The 19,834-nt window shown below is 36.8% G+C and overlaps 1 long non-coding RNA gene across 5 annotated transcripts in view; it reads left to right on the top strand.

Annotated features, from left to right (window-relative positions):
• LOC106559531 overlaps positions 1-19,834 on the top strand; it is a 450,184-nt gene that overhangs the window by 312,460 nt on the left and 117,890 nt on the right. For all 5 annotated transcript variants that reach the window (XR_005366568.1, XR_005366569.1, XR_005366567.1 and 2 more), the window contains one exon: positions 15,733-15,776. This is a non-coding gene — a long non-coding RNA (uncharacterized LOC106559531). The remainder of the gene's footprint in view (positions 1-15,732; positions 15,777-19,834) is intronic.

Below are 19,834 nucleotides of genomic sequence, written 5' to 3'. Positions count from 1 at the left end.
AGTTTGTTAGTTAATTTACCAAGCACCATTTATAGAAAATATTGCTTTTTTCATCACTGCTCTATAGTAAAAATTTTGTCAAAATCAAGGGCGCATTCCTATGTAATTCTAGTTCTGGATGATCTTAGTTCCATTGGCTTTTTTGTCTTTTCTTGCACCAATACATACCCCATTAGTTACCATAGTTTTATAACAATTCCTGGTATGTTAAGTTTTTCCATACTTTGTTCCTGGCAAATTTTGGCCCTTTGTATATCTATGTTAATTTTGGGATCAGCTTGACAAGTTCCACAAAAATGCTACTTAGGTTTTTATTGGGATAATATTGAGAAATTTGGAAAGACTTTCAATCCATGAATGTAAAATTTTTCCTTTTTTTACTCAGATATTCTTTAATTTTTCCCAATAAAGTTTTACATTTTCCTGGTGTAAGGGGTTTTGCATATGCTTTGCCAGATATGCTCTTTAGAATTTTATGTTTTTTTGATGCTATTACAAATGGTATTTTTTAAATATTTATTTATTTATTTTTTTAAGAGAGAGAGAGTACATGAGTTGGGGGAGGGAACGGGGAGAATCTTTAAGCAGACTTTCTGCTGAGCCAGGAGCTGATGGGGGATTTAATTCAAGGACCTGTGAGGTCGTGACCTGAGCTGAAACCAAGAGTCAGACACTAAACCAACTGAGCCACCTAGGCACCCCACAAATGGTGTTATTTTTAAAGTTTTATTTCCTAAGTTTTGTTCTGACATAGATAAATGTAATTATTATTTATATTAATTTTTATATCTATCTATGTGTCCTCCTCAAATAATGACTATACTGTATATTTCCCTGTAAGCCTAGCTTTAGCTGTATACCACAAATTTCAATGCTATCTTTCCAGTGTCATTCAATTCAAAATATTTTGTGATTTCCATTTTGGTTTCTTCTCTGACTAATGGACTATTTAGTAGTTGACAACTCAGTATTTGATGTCAATAATATATGACTATTTTCCATTACTGATTGATATTGATTTGTAGCTGAATTACCCTATGGTAAGAGAACATGCTTTATATAATTATATATATGTGAAAGTTTTGAAACTTGTATAATGGCTCATAATTTTTAATGTATGATATCCTAGGCCTTCCCTCAACCAAGTTTTCTCCATTAGATTTTCTAATCAGTGTAAGCTAGGCTCTCCATTTCGTTGCAGTCTGATTATTTTTGACATGATGCCATATCCACTTATTTCTGGTATTTACCACAACTTAGTGTGTGTGTGTTCTCTAGTTTCAAGGACTATGCCCATTTCTTTCAGTACTTCTTTCTGTGTCAATCATAGGACATCAAATATATACAGGCACTGAAACAATATTTGATGAATTAATGAATCTGTGTATTGGTAGTGGTTGAATCTGTAGATAGAGGTGCAACAGGCTAGGTAGAGGATGTGGCTGCATAGAGATAGGAATGATTTGAGGGTTAAAAGTAAATTTGGACAGTACCATGGCATGCTCACTGAAGAAGAAGAAAATTTCACAAGGCAGCAATCAATAACCAACCGTCAAAAATTAGAGATGTTAAGAACCATAAGACCTGAAGTATGTCTGTTTGATGTAGGAAGAATATACCGATAACCAGGGTAAAAAATAGATGAAGTAATGGAGATGCTGGACTTCAGCAGGTTTAAAATGGTTGCAATCTAGCTCATTTAGATTCTTTCTGAAAGTGAGTCTAGAATCTTTTCTTTTCATTCATATACCATATGTAGGCATTGATTAAATTTTATGGGTAGGAAAAAAACTTGGCTTAACTTTTCTTTTTGCCAAAGGTAAGGACTGAAGCCTACCATTGTACATCCAAAACAGAACATTATGCCTTAGTCTCATTCCATTCTGTTTCCTCTGACACCACTTGGTATACACAGGTCATATGCTCCCAGAGAAAAGCACAAGGGCAGAGGAGCAACCAAAGGCAAAGCCAGCCCCATGAGATGGCGCTGGTAGTTTGCTGGGAGCATCATTTACTCTGTTGGCTAGTGTAGTGTCTGAATTTTTTCACATTATTTTGTAATATGTCCCTTAACAGCTTATAACTTTGGAGGAGATGAATGTGCTGATTTCATAATATACCGATGGGGTTCGGTTTATCTAAATATGAATGGTTGGCCAGATGAGGTGGCCAGTTCAGGAAATAACTCACAACTTGAATGAGAAGATAAAAAGAGTATGTTGTGATGTCATACCAGGCCAAAAAGCAAAACGAGAAAGAACATGACAACCAGGTGGCAACACAGTATTACTGAGTCATTATGTTTATTTTTCAAAAGGGAAGCTTCAGGATTCAGAGAGTGTATAGTAACTTGCCTTAGAGCTCTAGCACCTAAGTGACAGTCCCAGGATCAGCCCATTCATGCGTGGATGTCCAGAGATTGTCTCTCATCCCTGGCATCATCTGCCAGATTAGGAGGCTCAAGTACAGAGAGGTTTTCACCACCTCAACAGGTAGAATGACAAGATAAACCTGGGTATGTACCTAAGTTTGTCTCTTTTCTGCAATTTGTGTACTCCCTCCTCCATCTGCTTTGAGAAACTGCATTTACACTCTCATTTATGGGAGCTCCTAATTCAAATTAATATATGGAAAGCTCTGGGAAATTGGGGAAGAAAACCTGTTTACTTGTCCTCAACTTGGCTTTCCTGCTGTGTCCCAAATTTACCTGAAAACATCATGACTCTTTTACTTGTAAAATATATTAACTTTGTGCCAGTTTCATGTGCTATGGAATGCATTGTGAAATGGCGCTCCATGGCAGATATGTCACAATTGACCAAGAGGTATTTAATGAAACAACAAAGAAAAATTTCTCCCAGCCTTTCCATAAAAGCTTTAGCACTGGTGGTTGAATCAATATGCACCTTTAACTGTTGAGTGGTGTGGGTAAGAATATTTCTCAGATGTTTCCCACTTTGTCTGATTGAAGCCATCTACTCCTGAGGCTACAAACCTAATGAATGGTTACAATTGCCTACTTTTTAAATAATATTTTATTTTATTTTTTATTATTTTTTAATTTTTTTATTGGTGTTCAATTTGCCAACATATAGCATAACACCCAGTGCTCATCCCATCAAGTGCCCCGCTCAGTGCCCGTCACCTAGTCACCCCCACCCCCCATCCACCTCCCTTTCTACCACCCCTTGTTCATTTCCCAGAGTTAGGATTCTCTGAACAAGCCAATAACCAGGGAGGAAATTGAAGCAGTCATCAAAAACCTCCCAAGACACAAAAGTCCAGGGCCAGATGGCTTCCCTGGGGAATTCTATCAAATGTTTAAAGAAGAAACCGTACCTATTCTACTAAAGCTGTTTGGAAAGATAGAAAGAGATGGAATACTTCCAAACTCGTTCTATGAGGCCAGCATCACCTTAATTCCAAAACCAGACGAAGGCTCCACCAAAAAGGAGAATTATAGACCAATATCCCTGATGAACATGAATGTAAAAATTCTCAACAAGATACTAGCCAATAGGATCCAACAATACATTAAGAAGATTATTTACCATGACCAAGTGGGATTTATCCCTGGGATGCAAGGCTGGTTCAACACCTGTAAAGCAATCAATGTGATTGATCATATCAGCAGGAGAAAAACCAAGAACCATATGATCCTCTCAATAGGTGGAGAGAAAGCATTTGACAAAATACAGCATCCATTCCTGATCAAAACTCTTCAGAGTGTAGGGATATAGGGAACATTCCTCAACATCTTAAAAGCCATCTGCGAAAAGCCCACAGCAAATATCATTCTCAATGGGGAAACACTAGGAGATCAGGAGCCCTAAGATCAGGAACAAGACAGGAATGTCCACTCTCACCACTGCTATTCAACATAGTACTAGAAGTCCTAGCCTCAGCAATCAGGCAACAAAAAGAAATAAAAGACATTCAAACTGGCAAAGAAGAAGTCAAACTCTTCCTCTTCGCAGATGACGTGATACTATACATAGAAAACCCAAAAGACTCTACCCCAAGATTGCTAAATAATATTTTAAAGGACCAGAGGAGGGAGACTATGAAACTATTTTTGGTATCTGAAATTCATGTGTATCACCTGAAAAGAGCTAGAGGTGGAGCTGAGATTAGCATTCTATTCTCATTCCTGGCTTGGATATCAAGCGGAATTATGTAGCGTTGTGGAGTCTTTGACAGCGAATCTGACTTTTAAAAATTTCACAGGGTGGGTGAAAGGGATTTGACTTTTAAAAACAGATGACCAGGGGGATTTGATTGTTGTTGTGGGAAAGTGTTGCTATTTCCAGAGTCCCTGCAAATAATCTGTTCCTTAAATTACCTAAAAACAATTTAAATGCAATCTGATAATGTGATGAAGTGGTTGGTGAGCTATGGCTAACTCCTACTTAAATCCAGTTAAGTTTTGAACGTGATCTGGGTAAAATATTGCCTAGCTTTGTGAAAATGGGAGAGGCAACATACTCTTAGATAATTTTTGCCTAAAATTGTTTAGTAAGATTGTGCATTACATAAGACTAAAACTGTGTTTAAGAAAGGCAAACATTGAGTATGCTGTCAGGTAGCAGAAGCAATAGATGTTGAAAGTTTGTAGTAGCTGGCCTAAGCAGTTTAGTAGTTAAAATTATCTACTTGATTATTGAATTCCAATTGAGTACTGAGTGTATGGATTTGTATCCAGCCATAATAGGATTTGCCTAACACTTAGCCTAAATACCATTAAGCATATTTTACTTTTCCTAATTTTTATTCTTATGTGTATGTTTGCATTTTCCCACTATACAAATGTTAAAATTCATCACATGAATCATTTTTGAGGAAGTCAAATTTTTAACTACATTTTTTAAGGGGAAATAAAACCTTTATATAGAGAGTTTTATTGAAAATATTCCCAAAGATAAAATATACATCAAAAGAGCAAGATAAAAGAAATGAAAGTTTGTTTGTATTTATGATTAGTAGATTTTCTATGGTAATCAATACTAAAGATTTGTTTCCCAAGGCTAAGAATTTATAAGGAAGCAAAAAAAATCAGCAAACCAAAAGTTCAGAATTTTAAAAATTACTTTTCTAGAGAGCATTATTGGGGGTGGTATTATGGACAATGGGGTGGCTAGAATTTATTGTGAGCATGATTGATATGGAGTTTGGCAAATGAAAAATGATTTGCAATAGTTTGAGTTTGAGATTTGGAGTTGCAGATTTCATAGCTGAACTGAGAGCAGGTGAAGAAGTGGAAATATTTGGTTTGTTTTTATGTTGTCCCTAAGGACAACCATAACCATCAGGGTAGCTCATGAACAATGTTTGCACTAAAAGTATGGATAGGGAAGTGAATGTATTTCAACTCTTGTACTTCCTTTTGCATAGATACTATAGATGGCATTTCTTCTCCTGATAATTTTATGCAATTTTTAAAGAAATAATTAAAAATGGCAAAGGGTAAATTATTATTGCTTGGTTCCAAAGAGCAAACAAACCTTTAAACAAGCCAAATAGATGAGATCACTTTTCACGTGGCTCTGGAGTATGAAACAAAGCCTTTACTGTTCAATTCTGACTTTTTAAACAGATTTTCAGGGCAATGTAAGCCTTGTTTGTGCATAGATGAGTGATAGCATTATTCTTTGGTAGTAAAGCAACTTGCCAATAGATTTGAGCATGACTTTGCATCTAGGTGGCTCATTAGACTGTAGAAATAGAAGGAAAACATTGTTTCATGGATATTGCAATATAAAAAAATTAGAATATAACAGAATATGAACTTGGGCAAACTATTGATAGATTCAATTATTTTCATAAATGTGTGGGGAAATATATTTTTTCAGTATAATCATATTTGAAAGTTAATCATAAACCACAGAAATTCTTCTTTTGGCTTTTCATATATTTTATCTACTCTTTTAGCTCCAGTTTCATGTCCACACAAATACTCATTAGTCAATATGTCTAGCTGTGCTCTCCCTTGAAAACATTACATATATTGGCTTCTTCATTAACAAATTAGATTACAAAAAAAAATACAAAAAAAATTTAAAAAAAAACAAATTAGATTACAAAATACAATAAGATTACATTATTAGCTTTTGATCATTTGCAGCATTATAGCTCTTGTTACTGTGCCAGGACTTGCAATGTTTACTATTGTGTGCATTCCTTTATAAAGGAATCCTGCCAGAAGGAAATATAGCCTAGTTATGACAAGTGAGAAAGCAAGTACTAAAAAATAGGTAACCTTCCTCCAAATCTGTAACTAGTAATTGTCAGAAGTGGGTTTCAAATTTAGCTCTGATAGAGTGTCATGCTATTTCTACTATACTTTTTTCTTCTCTGTAACATTATTCAAATCTGTAGGAATCAGTCATTTCATTAATTTGTAGCAAGTCAATATTTAGTAACAATGCACTTAATTTTGGAGCACCTGGGTGGTTCAGTTGGTTAAGTGTCTGCCTTTGGCGAAGGTCATGATCCCAGGGCCCTGGGATCAAATCCAGAATCTGATTCCCTACTCAGCAGGGAGGCTGCTTCTCCCTCTCCCTCTACTGCTCTCCTGAGCTCTTGCTCTCTCTCTCTCAAAAAATAAATAAAATCTTAAAAAAAAAAAAAAAAAACAAACCAGTGCATTTAATTGTAATGTTATGGTAGCCATAAAATATCAGAAATAAAAATTAGGAACATGACTTATTTATTTTGTTTGAGATTGTATAACTGAAACCTATCTTATGACAATTGAAGACTAAGGGATATTTGTATCAATAAGGCAATATGGAAATAATATAAATGCTGTTTGCCTCTGCCTTAGCTTTAGGATAGGCCAGCCCTGCTCACTAATACCATTTTGTAGTCTAGGAACTGCATGCCCATCTGTAGCTCTAAGAACCTGCTTTTTTCCCTATCAGTGACCACTTTCACTTGCCTCGAACTTTTATGAAAACTGGACTCCTCCTTGGCTGAGTTCCAAGGTCAGTGGTAGGTGCTAGATGGACAAAAGAGACATTAGCTCATTATCTTGAAGTTTATTCTCTAGAGGGGGATGCAGATTTTAAATATACCAATGTTTGTGTGTGTGTATGTGTATATACGCATATATATGTGTTCTTTATGCACGCACATATATGGATGTATATGTGTACATACATGTATATATACACGTGCATGTATATATTTTAAAGAATTATTTATTTGAGAGAAAGAGTGCACAAGCAGTGGGGGAGGAGCACAAGGAAAGGAGAGGAGGTGCAAATTCTCCACTGAGTGGGAACTGCCTAGGGCTCAATCTCACGACCCTGAGATCGTGATCTGACCCAAAACCAAGAGTTGTACGCTTAACCAACAGCCATCTGGTGCCCTGCACACATTTATATATTTGTATAGAAGTGTTCATAAGTGCTCTACAGCTAGAATGATATAGTTCCATAAGAGAGAATAAAAGGTGGGAATACAATTTAAATGGGATGGTTGTGTCTGTCATCACTTTGAAATATTTGGGGTGAAACCTAAAAAGGAGCAGGAATTAACCCAGTGAAATAGAAGGGGAAAGGTCTGTCCCCTTCAAAGGCAATGGAAGAAACTGGTGTGTCTAGAGCATGATGAACATGTCAGAAACTCATGACGTGATATTGGAAGGGTCAGCTGGTCTAGATCGTATGCTGGTCTCAGCTCCTTAAAACATTTGAGATTTAGGTATAAGTAGACCAGAATGGCATTGAAACAAGAGGCTTTTAGCAATGATCTAATTTCATTTTTTAAATGCTTTTTAATTTTTTAAAAAAATTCCAGTTAATTAATATACAGTGTTATATTAGTTTCAGGTGTACAATATAGTGATTCAATAATTCTGTAGAACCCCCGGTGCTCATCACAAGCACCCTCTTTAATCCCTATCATCTATTTTCCCCATTTCCCCACCCACATCTCCTCTGGCCACCATCAATTCTCTACAGTTAAAGAGTCTGTTTCTGGGTTTGCCTCTTTCTTTTTTTCTGTCCTATGCTCATTTTTTTTCCCTAAATATTACATATGAGTAAGATCATACAGTATTTGTCTTTCTCTGACAGATTTTTTTCACTTAGCATTATACTCCCTAGATCTATCCACTTTGTTGCAAATGGCAAGATTTCATTTTTTTTTTTAATGGATAAAGAAGATGTAGTATATATCTGGGTGGCTCAGTTGGTTAAGTGTCCAACTCTTGATTTCAGCTCAGGTCATGGTCTCAGGGTTATGTGATCAAGCCCCACATCAGTCTCCATGCTGGGTGTGGAGCCTGCTTAAGGTTCTCTCTCTCCCTCTCCCCTGCGCCCCTCACCCACTTAAGCTCACACTCTCTCTCTCAAAACAAACAAACAAACAAAAACACCAAAACAAGCAAAAAATAAATAATAAAAGAACACTCTAGATGCTGCATAGGAGATGGATCATAGGAAATCTAATGTGGGGACCTCAGGTACGAGGCTGTTGTGTTGTGTAGACTAAAGGTATTGCTGCTCTCAATGAAGGAGGCAGTAATGGTGTTAGAGAGACAGAGGTAGATGGATTCAAGACACATTGCTGGTAGATAGGATGTAAGAAATGGGTCAAGTCTTACTCGTAGGTTTCTGAATTGACTGACCAGTAACTGGAAGCATCATTTAAGCCTGTTTGGGTTTGCTATAGAGGAGGTGGTTTAGTTGGAATCATCTACAAATCAATTTTGGACTCTTTCAGCAGGAGAGACTTGTGGAATACCAAAGTGGCTATCCCAATCAGGCAGTCAGAAATGCATACCTCAGGTCTGTAGCAGAGATGTACCTGTGGGGATCATCAGGTTATAGGTGGTAGTTTAAGCCAAGGGAAAAATAAAATCAACTATGGAGGAAGTAGAGGAAAAAAAGAAAAGAGGCCCAAGGCCTAAGCCTTGAGAAACCCCAGATTTTAGTGGTTAACACAGAGGGAGATCTAGAAGTGTCAAGTGATGCAGAAGGAAAAAAAAATGGAGATTCTACTTTCATAGAAACCATATATATTGAGAAGGAAAAAAAAATCGGTAAATGTGTCAAAGCTTCTATAAATTCGAGGTAAGAAAAGAACTGAAAGGTGTACCTGGGATTTGACAATATAGAAATCATTGTCTGCAAGTGGCAGTGAAGAGTAGTGGACTTTATTCTCCCTGCATAGCAAGGGCAGTCAGAGCCCATCTAAGGTTGTGTAAGATAGTGGCTTGATGAAATAATCATCTTTCTTCTCTACAGTCCTCATCATCTGGGCTTTGTCTTCAGACCAGATTCCAGGGTGCCATACTTCCAGGTGTCAGACCAAGACACAGTGGTGCCAAAGGAAAGAGACAATGTCTGCTTCTTTGAGAACACCTTGCCCAGGATCTGGACCCAGGCTTAGCACTCAGCTTGCATTGGCGAAAATTATATCACAAATCTACACTTAGGCCAATTGTCAAGGGTAAGGTAATGACTAAGACTGGCTTATAAAATTTAGGATCCATGCCTTGGGACTGCAGATTGTTCTAGACTTCTCAGAAATGTCAGGATCATAGTGGATCCATGAACAACATGACAGTTCTATAAAGAAGGAGAGAGGGCATACAGATAGACAGGGAAGCAACCACCAGTGTCTCCTATACAAGAGTACGAGGAGGAAACCAGTGTTTTCCTTGACTTGAAATATTCTATCACATTTGAATATTCTCCAAATGGGATAGTGTCATATTTTTCAAATATACAGTATACTTTTGGGTGATTAAATGAAGTGGATAAATTACATCACCACCTACCCACCCTTGTCCTTTCTGTTACCTCTAGCTCCTGTCTTCCCAAGCTCCTGGATTTGCAATGTCTTATTACCTTCTCGATTTTCTTCTATATCTGAACTTACCAAGCCAGTATTCTCATCCTCTCTGTAGGGAGGTATTGAGGTACTTGAAGGTGTTCATTTGGCTTAATAGGGTACCTCTCTCAGATATGTTTGAAGTTTAAGAGCCATTTGTAATATTGGTAGGACAAAATAAGAAGGAAGAGGAAGGGGAGGAGAATTATGGTAGAAATTGTAGGTCATAAAACAGACTGATGGTGGAGATATTTTGAATAAAAGATATCTCTTTTCTTCTGCAAATAATTTACACAGGCCCTGATTTTGCTTAAAATCATGGCTTTCATGTGTAGCAAAGGTACTCTTAGCCCACAACAAATAAATGCTTTGCAATTATAGAACAGTTAGCTCTGATAAGGTGAAAGCAATTTGTAAAGCTTTGTCACAATATTAAAGTCTCTAGCCTAGTATTCTGTCCATTGTAGTTCAGTTAATATGACTACATAAAACCTACACATGTAGGTAAGTCGCTGTTCTTTTTTGCTGCCATTCATTTGTACCCAATCAATATATGCTGAGTTCTTTGTGTGGGCACATTTCCGTTCAATTAAATGGGAAAATAAGCATAGCATATTTCTCACCTCAGAGGCTACCCTAGTTCCCGCTTGACAGGCCATGAAAAATACACATTTTAATTGTATTGTTCTTTGTCACAGGCATTGATTGTGAATTGTGTTTGTTTTAAAAGATTTTGGGCACTCCCGGTGGCTCAGCGGTTTAGCGCCGCCTTCCGCCCAGGTCGTGATCCTGGAGACCGGGATCAAGCCCCATGTCAGGCTCCCTGCATGGAGCCTGCTTCTCTCTCTGCCTGCCTCTCTCTCTCTCTCTCTCTTTCTCTCTGCCTCTCATGAATAAATAAATAAAATCTTAAAAATAAAATATAAAAAATAATTTAAAAGATTGTATGTATGTATTTATTTATTTATTTATTTATTTATTTGAGAAAGACAGCAAATAAGAGCAAGAGAGCATGCACACAAGCAAGAGGGAAGGGCAGAGGAAGAGGGAGAAGCAGACTCCCTGCTGAGTATGGAGCTCAATGAATGCAGGACTCGATTCCAGAACACTGAGATCATGACCTGAGCGGAAGGCAGACACTTCACTGACTGAGCCACCCAGGTGCCCATGAATTGTGTTTTTAGCTTTGATTTGCTGAGTTTCCTTTTCTTTTTAAGATTTTATTTATTTATTCATGAGAGACAGAGAGAGAGAGAGAGAGAGAGAGAGAGACAGGCAGAGGGAGAAGCAGGCTCCATGCAGGGAACCTGAAGTGGGATTCGATCCTGGGTCTCCAGGATCATGCCCTGGGCCGAAGGCAGCGCTAAACCACTGAACCACCCAGGCTGCCCCTAGTTTCTACCTTCCAATAGAAAGAGGAATATGTTAACATTATCGGAGGACATTAAGTCTCTATATTTTAAACAAATGAACTTGTGTTGCTAGCCTTCTCATTACAGATCCCACATAGTACAGGTTAATCTCTCCCATTTGAGTTGATCACATTCTTACCTCCAAAGTTACCTGGAGCACAGTAGTGATGTTTGGCCAATGTTATAAAATAAATTAACTAGAGATAAATAATGTTATGTAACTGTGGTTTTGTAATTTGTTTCAAGAGTAGGATGTTCCAGCCTATCAGCATTATTTGGTAATAATGACTGGATTTATGATTTTTGCCTTGTTTCCATGGAGTATGAGGTTAGGGATGGGATTGTATTATGTATTTGCCAAAACTTTGGAATTTACTGAGTGTCAGAGGTTTGTTTGTTTGTTTGTTTGTTTTTGTTTTTTTACACTAATGAGATGATTCTTCAGGATGGGTTCAAGTCATCCAAGGCAACAACCATACACTTAGAGCTTTGGATCTGTCAGTTCACCCAGGCCCTGATTTGGGGGGAAGAGAGAGGGGCTGAAGATTGGGTTATAAAAACTCAAACAATTAAAATTTGGAGGGCTTCTAGGTTGCAGAACACATCAACATGCTGGTATGGCGTCATGCCTGAAAGACTGTGGCTGCTCTGTACCACCTTTGACACCCCCGTACCTTGCACTATGCATCACTTCCATTTGGATGTTCCTGAGTTGTATCTTTCTTTCTTTTTTTAAAAGATTTTATTTATTTATTTGAGAGAGAGAGAGAGAGAGACCAGAGAGCACAAGCAGGGAGGGAGGGGAAGAGAGGCAGAGGGAGAGGAGGAAGCAGACTCTTCACAGGGAGCCTGACATGGGCTCCATCCTAGGACCCCGAGATCATGACCTGAGCCGAAGGCAGGTGCTTAACTGACTGAGCCACCCAAGTGCCCAGAATTGTATCCTTTATAATAAACCTGGAATAGTAAATATGGTACTTCTCCGAGTTCTGTAAGTTGTACTAGCAAATTATGGAACCTGAATGGAGAGGGTCATGAGAACCTCTAAACTTGTAGTCAGCAAAACAGAAATGCAAGTAGATTGAGTACCCTAATTTACAGCTAGTATGTTAGGGCAGTCTTATGGGACTGTACCTGTAACCTGTGGGATCTGTGCTGGCTCTGAATAGTTAGAGTTCGAATTGAATTGTTGGACATCTACCTGGTGTTGAAGAATTAGAAAACTGGTTGTTGATGTTGGAAAACACATCACAGATGGTCACATAACATGAATGTGCCTAGACTATGCCTTCATGACCAGCTCACCACAACAGACCCTCTCTCCACTATGAAAAAAATATCACACTTCTTGAGGTTAAGGTGTTTTATACACACATAGGTGGTGCTTCTGTACTGGAAGAGACATGGTGTGTACTATAGGGCCCAGGACTGAGAGAACAGAGAGGCTATGTCTGTGACCATGGATGCCTTGTGATGCATATTTCTCTTGTTGCCGTTGCACTGCTTGTAATGAAGCTCTTCCATGAAGAGAACATGATTTAGTACTGTGAATCTTTTTAGTAGTTGAACACAAGGTGATGAATGCTTTGTTAATACAAATACAGATGCTTCCAGTAACATTCTTAGTCATTTCAGCAGACTAGTAGATGAAGGAATTCAAGCTTTGTGGGTTGTATTAGATTGATTGGTTGATGAGGGAGAGAGAGAGAGAGAGAGAGGAGGTGAGTGCATGCATACACAAGCGAGGTATGGACAAAGGGAGAGGGAGAAAATCCCACACAGACTCTGCACTGAGCAAGATAACCACCTGAGCCCAAACCAAGAGTGAGATGCTTAATGGACTGCATCCCCCAGGTGCCCCAAAGGAATTCAAGTTTTTTAGAATCTATCCTCGGGGCACCTGAGTTACTTAGTGGTTGAGTGTCTGCCTTTGACTCAGAGTGTGATCCTGGGGTCCTGGGAATTAGTCCTGCATTGAGCTCCCCATGGGGAGCTTGTTTCTCCCTCTGCCTATGTCTCTGCCTCTCTCTGTGTCCCTCATGAAGAAATAAATAAAATATTTAAAAAATTTAAAAAATTTAGAAATCCATCCTATCAAGGGAAATATTGGCATAAGTAGCTACAATGTATTCATTATTTTAATCTTATATATTTCCCAAAGTGAAAAAGGCAGTACGCCTGTGAGAATTTCCCTAAAATATTGAGTTCTTTTTTAAACCAAAATGTAAAACTTATAAAACGAATGGTGAATAAAAATTTTAGTGTAGATTGTAGCAGTTGAGCACACACTGCATTATTTTAAGCTAGTCATTTTATTTATTAATCTTTCTGAAAGCACTTTTAAAAAGGAATACATGGAGGGTGGTCACTGCTAATTATATTTGTCTATTCATTTCATATACTATTTGATTTACAAAGAAAATTTAAGTAATCCTATAAATTCTACATGGAGTTTAGTGAGAATATTTATTTATCACATTCATTCATCTTGTACAATTCTTATAAATTATAAAATTTACATTTGATTGATTATTTTAGAATTTTTGCAAGTAAATCTAACTTTACCACAATACTTTTAGCCTATCATGGATAGATTTTTCAAAAATAAATGCAAACAACATCTGTATGCTTAAATGACTAATAGAAGGGAATATTAATATCTTGGAATTTAAAAATATTACAATCAAAAACAGATGAAGCTTTATGATATTTAAAAATAGTGACAAAGTGAATGATAAGTGCATTATTTGCTAATAATGAAATAATGTTGACTATAAGCAGTGTTATATAGTGATTAGTTTTCAGGTATCTCTTTCAAAAAATTAAGAAATTCAGTTCACGCTGCTAATTAAGAATTAAAGGGGTGTTTTCAATACTACATGTCAACACAACTGTCTCCTTCAAATTACATTGTCTATCGACCAGACAGTCTGTGCATGGCAGATAAACCCAAGCAATCACTTTGCAATAAGCAGTTTTATATTTTCAGACATTCTGTGGGCATCATCTGCTTTTTGACAGACAGCCATCCTCCTCCATAATCACCCACACATGGTGAGGAATGAAGCCAAAGCATCAAGTTCTTATTACAAACTGGAATAAGGAGTTCCAAATAAAGCACTATATTAAAAGAAGCAAAAAGGGGAGAGGTGATATGGCCATTTCCCTATTCTTGGATTCCTTCTCACACTGGCTATTATTTATCTAATATCAGTCTTTCAGAATGATTTATTTGAATGTGTTTTTCTGAGTCATAGATTACCTAGGAAATAGGGTTTCATATTTTCTTTGTGAAAACTTACACTTCCTATTTCCTTCCTCTGTAATTTGTCAATGGAAAGTTCTGAAATTATTTTGGTATATGACATATGTGACAACCTTAAAGGACTTGATAACTAACTTAAGATCATCAGTATAAAAATATCTGCTTTTATACCACAGAGTGCAGGGACCAATGAATTAAATGATTTAGTTTAGATTATTTTGGCAGGTTAGAAATAGAGGGCAAATGAACTATGAATTCTAGAGTAGAATTCATATTTCCCTCTATGTTTGAATTTTGATGATTTGAGTTAGAATAATTATTCTATTATCTCTTGGCTGGATGAATGTGGGCTAGGTAAATAGATGCTGAGAGCATTTGTAAAGTGAGGATAATAGTCACCTCTCTTGTGTGTATCTTCTAAGATTACTGTATGGATAAACGCATGCAATGTAGAGTCTTCATGGAGTCATTCTTCATGTTCCTGGCATTGTTCACCTTTTACTCTTAATCTTTTCTTTTTTAAGAGGAGGAAGGGGTAAAGGGAGAGGGAGAGAATCCCAAGAAGGCTCCCCCCATCAGTGTGAAGCAGTGTGAAGCCAGACACGGGGGTCCATCTTATGACCCTGAGATCATGATCTGAGCCGAAATCAGGAGTTGGTTGCCTGACCAACTGAGCCACCCAGGCAACCTATTTTTTTACACTTATCTGTGGAAGAAGGCCTTATCTTCTTTGAATTATGATTTTTACACAATTGTTTTACCGCAATATCAGTGTTGAATTTTAAGCTCTTTTGGTGTGGAAACTACGTATTACTAATGTTGTATCTTCAACAATAACAGAGGGCTTCCTGTCCAACAGTAATGATAAAAAATATCCTAAATATCATTTAGGAGCATATTCACAGCCATTCACCAATTTATTAGAAGGCAGTCATCTCTCATTCTCTCTCAGACATACACACACACACACACACACACACACACACACCTGTCTATCTGACATAAGAATTCGGAACTGTGACTTTCCAATGTGAAATAATTAGGAAAATTGAAACCTGGACTTCTTCTCCATCCTCAAGCATACATGCCCAGAGACAAGCTTGGAGATAGGTTTCACCAAGAGTGATTGTGATTTCTAGAGTCATTTCATTGAACTTTTGCTAAATAAGAGTAAAAATTAATGAAAATGCCTGTGTTTTTTTCTGTGTGTTTCAGGGTTTGGGGAGGGACAGTGGAATACTTCTAGAAAATCTTTTCAGGTAAGAAACACAAGAAAGGTGGTGCTCTTGTAAGAAAGTGCCCTGTATAGAGAGCAGGAGCCCCATATTCACACCAAGGTGTAGCTCATTGGTCCAATTTTCTAAAAGTCACTCACTCTGCTGGAAGATCTGTGATTACATGTCAGCTCCAAATAGAGAGCCCCAAGTTCTCCCTGGAAATCCTTAGTGTAAGTTTTCACAAAGAAAATATGAAACCCTATTTCCTAGGTAATCTATGTCATCTTTAAAGAGATGGAGCCCTTTGACTACCAGGCTGTTAAAAAGAGTCACCCTTAAGGATACAAGTTTAGTTAAAGTAAAAAAATATAAAATAAAATAAAAAGGAAAAAGATATTGCCAGTACACAATAATGATAAAACTCAGGACAAAAATTATTATTAATAGTAAGAAGGGCATTTCATAATGACAAAAGAACTTATTCATCAGAAAGATATACATAAGCATATACTGACTTAAAAATTCAATTTCCAAATATGTGAGGCAGAAATTGACAAACTGGAAAAAGAAATACACTCATGACTATAGGGGGTAATATCAACAGTATTCTTTCAATAACTGAGAAGTAATCAGAAAAGCTGTAAGGATATAAAAGACTAACAATAACGTTAATTGATGACCGTTACGACGTTTAGAAAACATGTCATCGCAGAACTCAGAAAAGTCACTATGCTAATGGCTAAGGTTTTTTACTGAAGTGATACTGTTATATAATATCCAAAATTCTTGAAGTAAACCAACATTGATGGGCCAGGGCCCTCCAAACCAGTGTAGTGTACAGTTCATTAATACTCTAAAGTTGCCTACACCTGAGCCTGCCCTTGGGATCTACCTTTTATAGACAGTGAGTGGTTTCTCTGTCTTACCTAACCCTGTGGCTAAATTAAGGAGATTGTCTGACGTTATTAAAGATGAAGCTGATTTCTGAAGAGAAGTTAGTAAGGACAAAACGATTTTAACGTGGAGTTTGTCTAAGGAATGTTCTAGGCTGTATGTTGCATCTGTGGAATGTTTCCAGGACACCATCCAACTATGAATGTAAAACAGCCTTATTAGACCTGTAGATGCTCCTTATAGATTCAAGAAGCTGTTCTCCAAGATCCATCTACCTCTCCTGAGGTTCTTGTTTGACAGGCTGAATTTGTAAAAGCTCAATGTTGCATTTTCCAAAAAAGCAGACCTCTTACTAAAAATATGTATAACTAAACTGCAAATATATTAAAATATAGGTTATAAAAACGAGGAGAATTGGTTGTTTTAAACTTAGAGAATTTAATATTTATTTTGTGAAAGGGTAAACAAAGTAGCAATGTTTGTTTGACCTCAAATGGTGTAATGAAACCTTTCTAATTTTCTCCCAAAAGACACCCATACCTTGTACAATACCTAACTTTGATTTATGTTAAATGTTGGTAACACAAGAACTAAAATTGTTTGAAAATGGAAAATGTTCTTACAATTAACATTATTTAAAATGTCCTTGATTATGTTCCATCAGATTTTTAACTTCTAGGGTTCTTATAAATTCTTAGAAGAGGGTATTATGCTGAGTGAAATAAGTCAATCGGAGAAGGACAAACATTATATGGTCTCATTCATTTGGGGAATGTAAAAATAGTGAAAGGGAATAAAGGGGAAAGGAGAAAAAGTGAGTGGGAAATATCAGAAAGGGAGACAGAACATGAGAGACTCCTAACTTTGGGAAGCGAACTAGGGGTGGTGGAAGGGGAGGTGGGTGGAGGGTGGGGGTGACTGGGTGATGGGCACTGACGGGGGCACTTGATGGGATGAGCACTGGATGTTATTCTATATGTTGGCAAATTGAACACCAATAAAAAATAAATTTATAGAAAGAAGAAAAAAAAAGAAGTCTCTATATCCTTGAAGGATTTTTAAAATTTCTTTTTTTTTAAACAGTAGCAGTATATTCCAGTTGAGATTATATGCTAATATAAACAAATTCTCCTGTCAAAAGTTATTTTGGAATTCATTGCTTGAAAAAGTGTTTGCCAGACCTGAGAAGCCCTGTATCTTTTGCTTTGTACATGAGTCTTGGTAATATGTATTTAAAACAAAAATAGGTTCTTTCTATCACTTTCACTCCTCACCCACTCTCTTATTTCTCATGCTTTCTCTTTTTTATGTTTAGCACAACTCCTTTCAAAAGATGGGCCTCTATTTTTAAGAGTGCTTTTTTTTTTTTTTTTTTTTTTTTTTTTTTTTTTTTCCATTTTCTTTACTAAGCATCTTCCCCAGACTGGCCTTAACTTCATTTAACTGACAGGATTGTTTTACTTACTGCTACTGCTATTTTAATTTTGTGTGAATGAACATTCATACCATGTTGTGACCGTCTACCTCTTTAATATTTGTTACTTGAAAATGCACTCAGAGTAATTGCTTTTGTGACAAGTATGTGTGACAACCATAGCATTTCCCAGAAATGAGATGTCAGTTCAAAGAAGTTCATATTAAATTTTTAAAAATGTTTCTTTTATGTGTATACCAGAAAATGAATTTCACAAATATAAATGGAGTGAAATGTTTGCAAGTACCAGTTGTTTTTTCTTTTCTTTTTTTTTTAATAGTTTTGAGTGTGTGGATTTTTTTGGTACCTTTGTTAAAATTATTCAACTTTTTCCAAACATTCATAATTTCCACTTAGTTTTAAAGGCCTTTTTAAATTTAATTTTTAAAGATTTTATTTTTTTACTTGACACAGAGAGAGAGCAAGCAAAAGCAGGGGGAGCACCAGGAAGAGGGAGAGGGAGAGGCAGACTCCCTGTTGAGCAGAGAGCCCGATGTGGGACTCATTCCTAGGACCCTGAGATCATGACCTGAACTGAAGGCAGACACTTAACAGACTGAGCCATCCAGGTGCCCCTAACAGCCTTTCTTAAAAAAAAAAAAAAAAAAAAAAAAAAGAAAGTAAATTGTTATTTCAGGATTGCTATGAAAGTATTATACTTCTGTGTCCTTAAAATGTACTTCATAAAGTCGATTTCAATTTTTAATGTACCACCAAGATCCTAAAATAATCAATATCCATCTCCTTGTCATTCCTCTACAAATGATCATTTTTGATATTCATTTTGTTTAGAATTCCAGTTTTGAATGAGGATGATCTTCTTAGGGGCAATATATAGAATAATACTAATTTTCTGACTTGTGGAAAAATAACTTGCATAAAGATAACTGGAGTGGGTGATTATTTTCCAAAAAGGTGTTGTTTGTAGTTAGACCTAATCTTATGTGTTAATCAGAAATTACATATACACATAAACAAAATACCTATGTTATCCTTTCTGTAGTTTAGTTTTTCACTGTAGTGGCTAACTGATCATATTATCATTGCATAGTTGCATCCCTATCAAACTCATCCCATGTTGAATAAATACTAAGATCCCACTTCAGGTACTTATTCTGACTTAAGATAAAAATAATTTCTTCACTTGAGTCTAGTATGGAGGAGCATGGCATTTCTTAACTCTCTCTCTTCCCCAAACCAATCAAAACCAACATCAACAAGAAGCAGTAGAGGATAAAAAACATAAACAAGAACTCCTTTGCAAAAACATAGCCTTAAAGGAACACGATATGAAGAAACTGACATCTACAGTGGTCGTCGGACAACATGAAGTAAGGATATTTGGGAACAGTCCACACCATGTAGAATTTTAGTCATGAGAGAGTAAAGAACTCTCCAGACTGAAAAAGACAAAGAGGAAATTGAACTAAAAGAGAGAAGAGAAACCCCTGCAATTACTCAGTCCTGAGAGCACACACAGAGCCAGCTGCAAAGTTAATACAGAACATCGTTTTCCCCAAAGGAGTTGTATTGCAGCTGAAGAATGCTAAAACAACCCCCTCTTTGGCTGATGACTGCTTTGTTATCAGTGATGATACCAGACCTACATTTCTATGCCCACCTATTACTGAGGGTACCTATTGCTAAACTACCCTCACCATGTAATAATACTCAATTCCCAGTGTTCCCACTTGCCCTAATCTCAACTCAGAAACAGCAGCCAAACTGATCC

Source organism: Canis lupus, chromosome 11 (genome assembly GCF_011100685.1).
Source record: "Canis lupus familiaris isolate Mischka breed German Shepherd chromosome 11, alternate assembly UU_Cfam_GSD_1.0, whole genome shotgun sequence".
Lineage (NCBI taxonomy): Eukaryota > Metazoa > Chordata > Mammalia > Carnivora > Canidae > Canis > Canis lupus.
Note: the sequence above shows the minus strand (reverse complement) of the source record. Positions and strands in the feature narration are given on the sequence as shown.